This window comes from Mandrillus leucophaeus, unplaced genomic scaffold (assembly GCF_000951045.1).
Source record: "Mandrillus leucophaeus isolate KB7577 unplaced genomic scaffold, Mleu.le_1.0 Scaffold726, whole genome shotgun sequence".
NCBI lineage: Eukaryota > Metazoa > Chordata > Mammalia > Primates > Cercopithecidae > Mandrillus > Mandrillus leucophaeus.
Genome location: NW_012107875.1, coordinates 1,582,904 through 1,591,123, shown reverse-complemented (window position 1 = coordinate 1,591,123; position 8,220 = coordinate 1,582,904).

Below are 8,220 nucleotides of genomic sequence, written 5' to 3'. Positions count from 1 at the left end.
GGATTTGTGCCCCTGCCCATATCTCATGTCAAATTGTAGTCCCCAGTGTTGGAGAAGAGGCCTGGTAGGAGGTGATTGGATCATGAGGGAGGATTTTCCCTTACTATTCTTGTTATAGTGAGTGAGTTCTCATAAGATCTGGTTATTTAAAAGTGTGTAGCAACTTATTCTCTCTCTTCCTCCTTCTCCAGACACGTAAGTTGTGCCTATTTCCCATTCACCCTCCTCCATGATTTTAAGTTTCCTGAGGCCTCCCCAGATGTGCTTCCTGCACAGTCTGTGGAACTGAGTCAATTAAACCCCTTTTCTTTAAAAACTACCCAGTCTCTGGTAGTTCTTTATAGCAATGAGAGAATGGACTAACACAGAAAACTGGTACCAGAAAGTGGGGCATTGCTGTAAAGATACCTGAAAATGTGGAAGCAGCTTTGGAACCGGATAATGGATAGAGCCCACCCCTTGCATCATTGTTGCCTGGATGTGACACATGGAGTCAAAGGAGATTATTTGGGGGCTTTAAGATTTAATGACTGCCTTGTTGGGTTTCAAACTTGCACAGGTCCTGTAGCCCCTTTGTTTTGGCCAATTTATCCCTTTTGGAACGGGAGTAGTTAGCCAATGCCTGTACCCCCATTGTATTTACTGAAGTAAAATTTTTTTTCTAATCACTTCAACTTTCATATATTTGACAAATATTCCTCCCCAAATCTACTCTTGGTGGTCTATGGACCTTAGTGTTTAATATTGCTTTGTAACATTTTCTCCCATTATCTTCATAAATGTTTTAGTTGGAAGCAAGGGAAAAGACCATTGGAGACTATCAGACAAACGCCATGTAACTAAAAATTCCAGATGAGATCATTTTTTGATTGATTCTTTTTTAAATTTCTTGTTAAATGTACTAACAATTAGTTCAATCTCTCGTTAGACACCTTATTAAATGCATTCAATTTATTCAAATTATGTTATTTAAGAGCATCTTTGATATTTGGTGGTCTTGGAGTTCCTAAATTTCTTTGATGTGATTCTGGTTTTCTTATCACATGTTACTGTCAAGAATCATATTGCAGAAATAACAATGAAGAAAAATACATCAGAAATTTGACAGTATCTGATAGGCTCACTTCTGTATAATTTTCCAGTTGGATTAATGTTTTTTTATTTTTGAAAGAAGATTGGAAAAGTCATGAATGCATTTTACACAACTCGTCTGATCAGCATTATGATAAATACCTTCATGTATCATTCCCTATTTAAGTCTTTAAAAGAGAGGATATCTAACAATCATTATTATAGATGAGATAAAATGAGCCTCAGAGAAGTCAAGTGAGCCTTTCAATGTTATGGAGTTGGTCAGTGTCCAGCAAAATTTGAAGCCTAGCTCAAATCTGAGTGGCTGCTGAGTCCCTGGCTCCAGCACACCGCAATGAACACTTAGTATCAGAGTGAAAACAACTGACACAGTTATATTTTGTATACTGTCTTTAAACAAATTCTTAACCAGACACAAACAACAAATGGGTTACACTGATGCCAGCATTTTAAGATTTTTGTTATTCTGCCTTTTGCTGAAAGTTCAGTAAAGCAAATAGTTATAATAAAATACTTTCCAAAATCTCTCTGCTCTCTCATAATACATCATAAGCTGTTTATAAAATTAAAACATTTGAGTCATAACTTCCTGCTTGTTGTGTAATAATCTACTATTTGAAAATAATTGTTTTGATAGCTGGAATCTATTATTAATCATTTTGAGAAGATAGAGGTTTCTGAGTGGAAGGAATTTGAAGGAATGTAAGTTCATGGGCCTATGCCTACCCTCTAGAAATGCTAAGGATTCTACCTCCTTATTACACAAGCCATAAAATCATCAACTATAGCTTCCAGCAGGGTGATACACCACTGTGCTCTGTCGGTCATGAAGCCTACAAGGAACTGGGCTCAAGTTCTTTTTTTCAGGGAAGCTGGAGTAGAATTAACAGGAGTACATGGGCAAAACATGGATTAAAGCTGTAGCCCTAATGGTGGATAGGAAGCAACAATGAGAAACAGTCACCAAAGAAACCCAAGCAAATGCAGGCTAGTTATAGGCCACATAGAGAAAACTCATGGGAATTAAGTGAGCTGCAGGGCTGAATCATTCTAGGAATTCTGCCTGAAAATGAGACAGGAGAGAGCAAGGATAGGGTTCAGTTCCAGGGAAATAAAAATAGGACAAGTATCAATAGACACAGACTGAACCCAGCTGGCTGAGTCAGTCAGAGTCATATCTTCCCACCACAAGTGCTCAAGATTGGAAAAGCAAAGAAACTTTGGGTAGTAAGGCTTGAAAGCAAGGGAACTTATATCACTCTCTCCATCCCCAACCTCACTATTATCATCATACACACACACACACACACACACACACACACCACACAGAGTACAGGCAAACAGATTTTGCAGAAACATACTTGTTCTTTCACAATGTTAGGAGAAGGACATGATAGGACAGGTCTTGCTACTATTCATCTTGTTCAGGCATTTTTTAATAAGAAAATCAAGTTTCTTGCAGCAGCTTGGATGCTGATAGTCAGTACTCACTGGATCTTCTTATTTGAGTGTTTCCCCTAAACAGTAGGAAAAAGGGGACCTTTGTCTATAGGCTTTAAAAAGATGCAGAAAGTTTTTTGACTTAAAAGTATAACCCATAATTAACATAATTAATTTTAGAAAAATAAGAGAGATACTGATATGTATTGGTGGTCTATTATATGTAGGGTGGTCATGCAATTAGATATAAATAAGATATGTTATTTAATAGACAGCTAAAACTTTGGCATAAGTAAATTTCAAAAGACTGGTAACTTAGAATTATGTAATAATGTGATTCTGATGTTAACTTTCAGTCCCTCCTGATAAAGATAATTGGTGAAACTTATTACTCATCCATTACTCCTCTTTTACTTCTCACATTAGTTGCCTCTGTAACAATTCGTTCTGGACTATTACTAGAGGTGATATACAAATCACAGCTGTTTCTATGTCTCTAAGTTAAACATAAGGGTCAAAAAATTAAAAGCATAAGAACTAATGTCACCAGTGGTAGTTCTCCTGATTTAGCCATGCCTTTCTATTGGCTACAAATTCCTGCAAATACAAGGTTCACTTCTTCTGAGTTGCTTCCTAGAAATTACCTGTAATAAAACAACTTCTTAATGCTTCCTTAGAATGTTGTCCACAGATGTTTCTGACTGTTGATGAAAAGAAACCATTAAGGCCAAGATCTTTAGAACAGACTCTCTCTTCTTCATCCCTAAAACACTTTGTTCCATGGTTATTTAATTAAAAATTGAGTATATCCTTGAGAGTAAAAGTTATCCTAAATCAACCTTGTGATTTTGCTGTTTAATAATTCTATGCGTACTGAATTAGCTGCAGGAGTTAGTTGACATGGAAATGTATTAATATTTCTCTTTCAGAGTTATTTGATAACAGTTATCAAATTTTTAAGTGTACATGCCCTGACATTTCTGTTTTCATAACATTTGTCTTCAAATATATACATACAAATTCTTTGTTTTTATTTTTTAAAATTTCCCACACTATATGGCTGTATATACAAATTCTTAAAGATTACATAAAAGCACATGTATTGCAGTATAATTGATAAGTTGAAATCCATCTAAATGCCTATAATAGAAGATCTGGCATATTAATTGCAAGAACCATGCAATAAAATATTATGCAATTTTTAAAAGAATAAGGTAGATTCTGTAAGAGTCAATATAAAAAGATAACCAAAATATATTAAACAAAGAAAATAAAGCATAAATTCCCATGTAAACTAAAATCACAATTATGTGTAAACATATTTGTCTATGAAAATGCTTGTATATACATAAAACATTTCTAGAAGGATATAAAAGATGGTTTATAGTGCTTATTTCTGGAGTATATCTTAAAGGTGAAAGGAGGAAAGGATGATTTTTGTGTATAAACATCTTTATTGTTTGACACCATTAATTATATATTATTTTTATAAAAAGTTTAGTATATATTTTCCATCCTGCTGACCAAAGAGGTTGATAAAAGTAAGCACTCCTAATACCAAAACCCCTAAAAAGAGAAAAAGAAGACTTCTTATGGTTGAAGTGATCCAAGACCGAAATAGTGGCAAGAATTTCCCATCCCACCTTCTCCCAAGTTTGAATTCATGAATGATCTTCTCAAGGTTTAAACATCCTTCAAGAGATGGCTATGATTGAAAATGTAGATTATGTCAATTATACTTTTTGATCTTAACTTGTGCCTTTGTTTCCTAGGGCTGCCATAACAAATTGCTACACACCAAATGGCTTACAACAGAAATTTATTCCCTCCCAGTTCTGGACACTGACAGTCCATAATTCAGGTGTTGGCAAGACTATGCTCTCTCTGAAGGTTCTAGGTAAGAGTCTTTTCTTGCCTCTTCCAAGCCTCTGGTGATTACTGGTAATCCTTAGCATTCCTTGGCTTGCAGCTGCATTATTACAATCTCTGCCTCTGTCTTCACATGGCCTTCTCTCCCCCATGTCTGTCACTGTGTCTCTTTTATTCTTATTAGAATAACAGTCAGATTAAATTAAGGCCCATGCTGACCGAATATGACCACATTTTAGCTTGAGGTAATCCCATGATGTAAAACCCTGTGACTAAATAAGGTCACATTCACAGGTATTGGGGTTTAGGCCATATATATACATATATATATATGTGTGTGTGTGTGTGTATATATACACACATTATATATAATATATATATATTAGGCCATATATATATATTTGGGGGACACCATTCAACCTGCTACAACTTAACTGTTTTAGATTCTCCATTTTAAGTTGTTTATTCCATGGAATGAATTATAAGGGATTGTATAGGAGTAAGTGTAGCAGCTGAATTAGCAGTGTTGTTTCCACAACTATCTCAATTTCTGATGGGGCTTGATATGGTTTGCATCTGTGTCCTCCCCCAAATCACATGTCAGATTGTAATCTCCAATGTTGGAGGAGGACCTGGTGGGAGGTGACTGGATCATGGGAGCAGATTTCCCCCTTGCTGCTTTTGAGATAGTGAGCAACGCAATCTGACTGTTTAAAAGTGTGTAGCACCTCCCTGCTCTCTCTCTTCCTCCTGCTCTGTCCATGTAAGACATACCTGCTTCCCCTTTGCTTTCCACCATGACTGTAAGTTTCCTGAGGCCTCTTCACCGTGCTTCCCGTACAGCTTGTCAAACCATGAGCCAATTAAACCTCTTTTCTTTATAAATTACCCAGTCCCAGGTATTTCTTTATTGCAACGTGAGAACAGACTAATACAGGGCTCAAAGCCTTTTACAACTGTACTCTTCATCCTCCTCATGGACATTTATCTCACAATCTATTTATTAATATCTAAAAAACAAAGACTTATTTTTTTATAAGGCCTAATGTTTCTGCCCATTCAGAAGAATAAAAGAATTGGTTAGTCTGGCTCAATTACTTTATATAATTTAGGAGAATAGTATTTAGTAATACTCAGAGACTAAAACATTTTAAAATCTAAAACATGCTAAAGAGAACAGGTGATCTCTGGTATAGTGTTAAATATACTTATATATGAAACTAAACACACAGATCAGAACTCTTCTCTGTTAACAAGAACAAACAGTCATAACATCATAGCTTAGAAATTTCATGATACATACAAGCCAATATTGACTTTCATTTTTATTTTTTCATTTTTTCAATTATACTTTAAGTTCTAGGGTACAAATGTGCACAACGTGCAGGTTTGTTACATATGTATACATGTGCCATGTTGGTGTGCTGCACCCATTAACTCGTCATTTACATTAGGTATATCTCCTTCAAGAAGGGATGATCACAAAGGGCCATTTAAGTACACACCACATAAGTGAGCCTTATAAAGCTTGTCTCTTATGTGAGTGTATTAGTCAGGGTTCTCCAGAGAGACAGAACTATATATATATTTATGTATGAGTTTGTTAAGGAATATTAACTCACATGATCACAAAGTCCCACAATAAGCCGTCTGCAAGCTGAGGAGCCAGGAGCCAGGTAGCCAACCCGAGTCACAAAGTCCAAGAACTTGGAGTCCGACGTTTGAAGGCAGAAAGTATCCAGCACAGGAGAAAGATGTAGGCTGGGAGGCCAAGTCAGTCTAGTCTTTTCACATTCTTCCACCTGCTTTTATTCTGGCTGTGCTGGCAACTGATTACATTGTGGCCACCCAGATTAAGGGCAGGTCTGCCTTTCCCAGCCCACTGACTCAAATGTTAACCTCCTTTGGCAACACCATCATAGACATACCCAGGATCAATACTTGGCATCCCTCAATCCAATCAAGTTGACACTCAGTATTAACCATTACAGTGAGTTTGCTGCGTTAAAACCTTCCACTCTTTAACTTTGAGAAATCATTTTGGCTGCTTAATTCTACGAATATACTGGGGCTCCAGCAATTTCAAAAACAAAACCAACTGGAACACCTCTCCTACTGAAAATTCATAGTAATATTAGATAATTTTTTTAAATTTTAAATACATAGCCGAATTCACAAGAAAAAAGGGAGGAAACTGAGGTGTCAGAAATCAAGAGAAAATTTAGAGTTAAAGTAATAAGTTTCTGTGTGGCCCAGAGAAATGTCTGACCCTACAGAGATTTTGACAGCTAAGGGCTGGGAGTTTGTTGCTATGGGTTTTATGTTTTATTTTTAGTTTTAGTTTTAGTTTTTTGAGACAAGGTCTTGCTCTGTTGCTCATACTGGAGTGCAGTGGTGTGATTATGGCTTGCTGCAGCCTCAACCTCCCGGGCTTAAACCATCTTCCTACCTATCTCCCAAAGAGCTAGGACTACAGTCACATACCACCATGCCCAGTTAATTTTTTGTTTGTTTTTAGTAAAGACAAGGTTTCTCTATGTTTCCCAGGCTGAATTCAAACTCCTGGCCTCCACCTCTCGAAGTGTTGGGAGTTACAAGCATGAGCCACCACACTGGCTTATTTTTCTTTTGAATGGATAATGCATTCACATGGTTCAAACATAAAAACTATATAATAAGTTTTACTTTTGTCCCCATCCAATAGTTCTCCTTCTCCCTATAAATAATGTATTTTATTAGTTTATTATGTATCCATCCACTGTTTCCTAGGCAACAATAAGCACATGTCAATGTAAATTTGTTCCTGTTTTCATACACAAAAGGTGACCTACTTCGTGTATGCAATATTATGAGACTTGCTTCTTTTTCAGTTAATACTATATCTTGATTATTTCCAAATAAGTACATGGAGACCTCTTTGTTCTTTTCAAAAACTGCATAGTATTGCTTTATATAAAAACCAATTGTTTATTGATGGACACAAGATTCTGTGGTATAAAAACTTGTAATTACAAACATCATGTGCATGTATATATCTACCTGTAGGATGAATTCCTAGAAATGAGATGCATGTTTAATTTTGAGAGTTATTGTCAGATTGCCTTCCACAGAGGTTGCATTTAATATCATTTGACAGTCTGACCAGCATTGTAAGGAAATGTCTCTTCCTCTGAAGACTGGCACACAAAGGACAGGTCAAACTTTTGGACTTTCAAGATGAATATCTTTTCATGTAACTAAGACCCCTTCATTTATATATTTTTTTACTCCGACCAGTTTGCTTATGCCCTTTGCCCATTTTCTACTGAGATTTTGATGTTTTTTGTCATAGATTTCTTGGAACACTTGGTACATAAAAGAAATGATCTAGAATAGCAGTCCTTAATGATTTTGGCATCAGGGACCGGTCTCATGGAAGATAATTTTTTCACAGACTGGTGGGGCGGTTGGGGGGAAGAAGGATTTGGGATGATTCAAGTGCATTATGTTCATTTTATTTAAAGTGCATACTAAGTGCACTTTATTTCTATTAGTATTACCTTGTAATGTATAATAAAATGATTACACAACTCACCATAATATAGAATCAGTGGGAGCCCTGAGCTTGTTTTCCTTCAACTAAACAGTCCCATCTGGAGGTGATGAATGACAGTGACAGATCATCTGGTATTAGACTCACACAAAGAGTGTGCAACCTAGACCTCTCGCACGCACAGTTCACAATAGGTTTTGTGCTCCTATGGGAATCTAACGCTGCCACTGATCTGACAGAAGGCGGAGCTTGGGCAGTAATGTGAGCAATTGGGAGGGGCTGTAAAT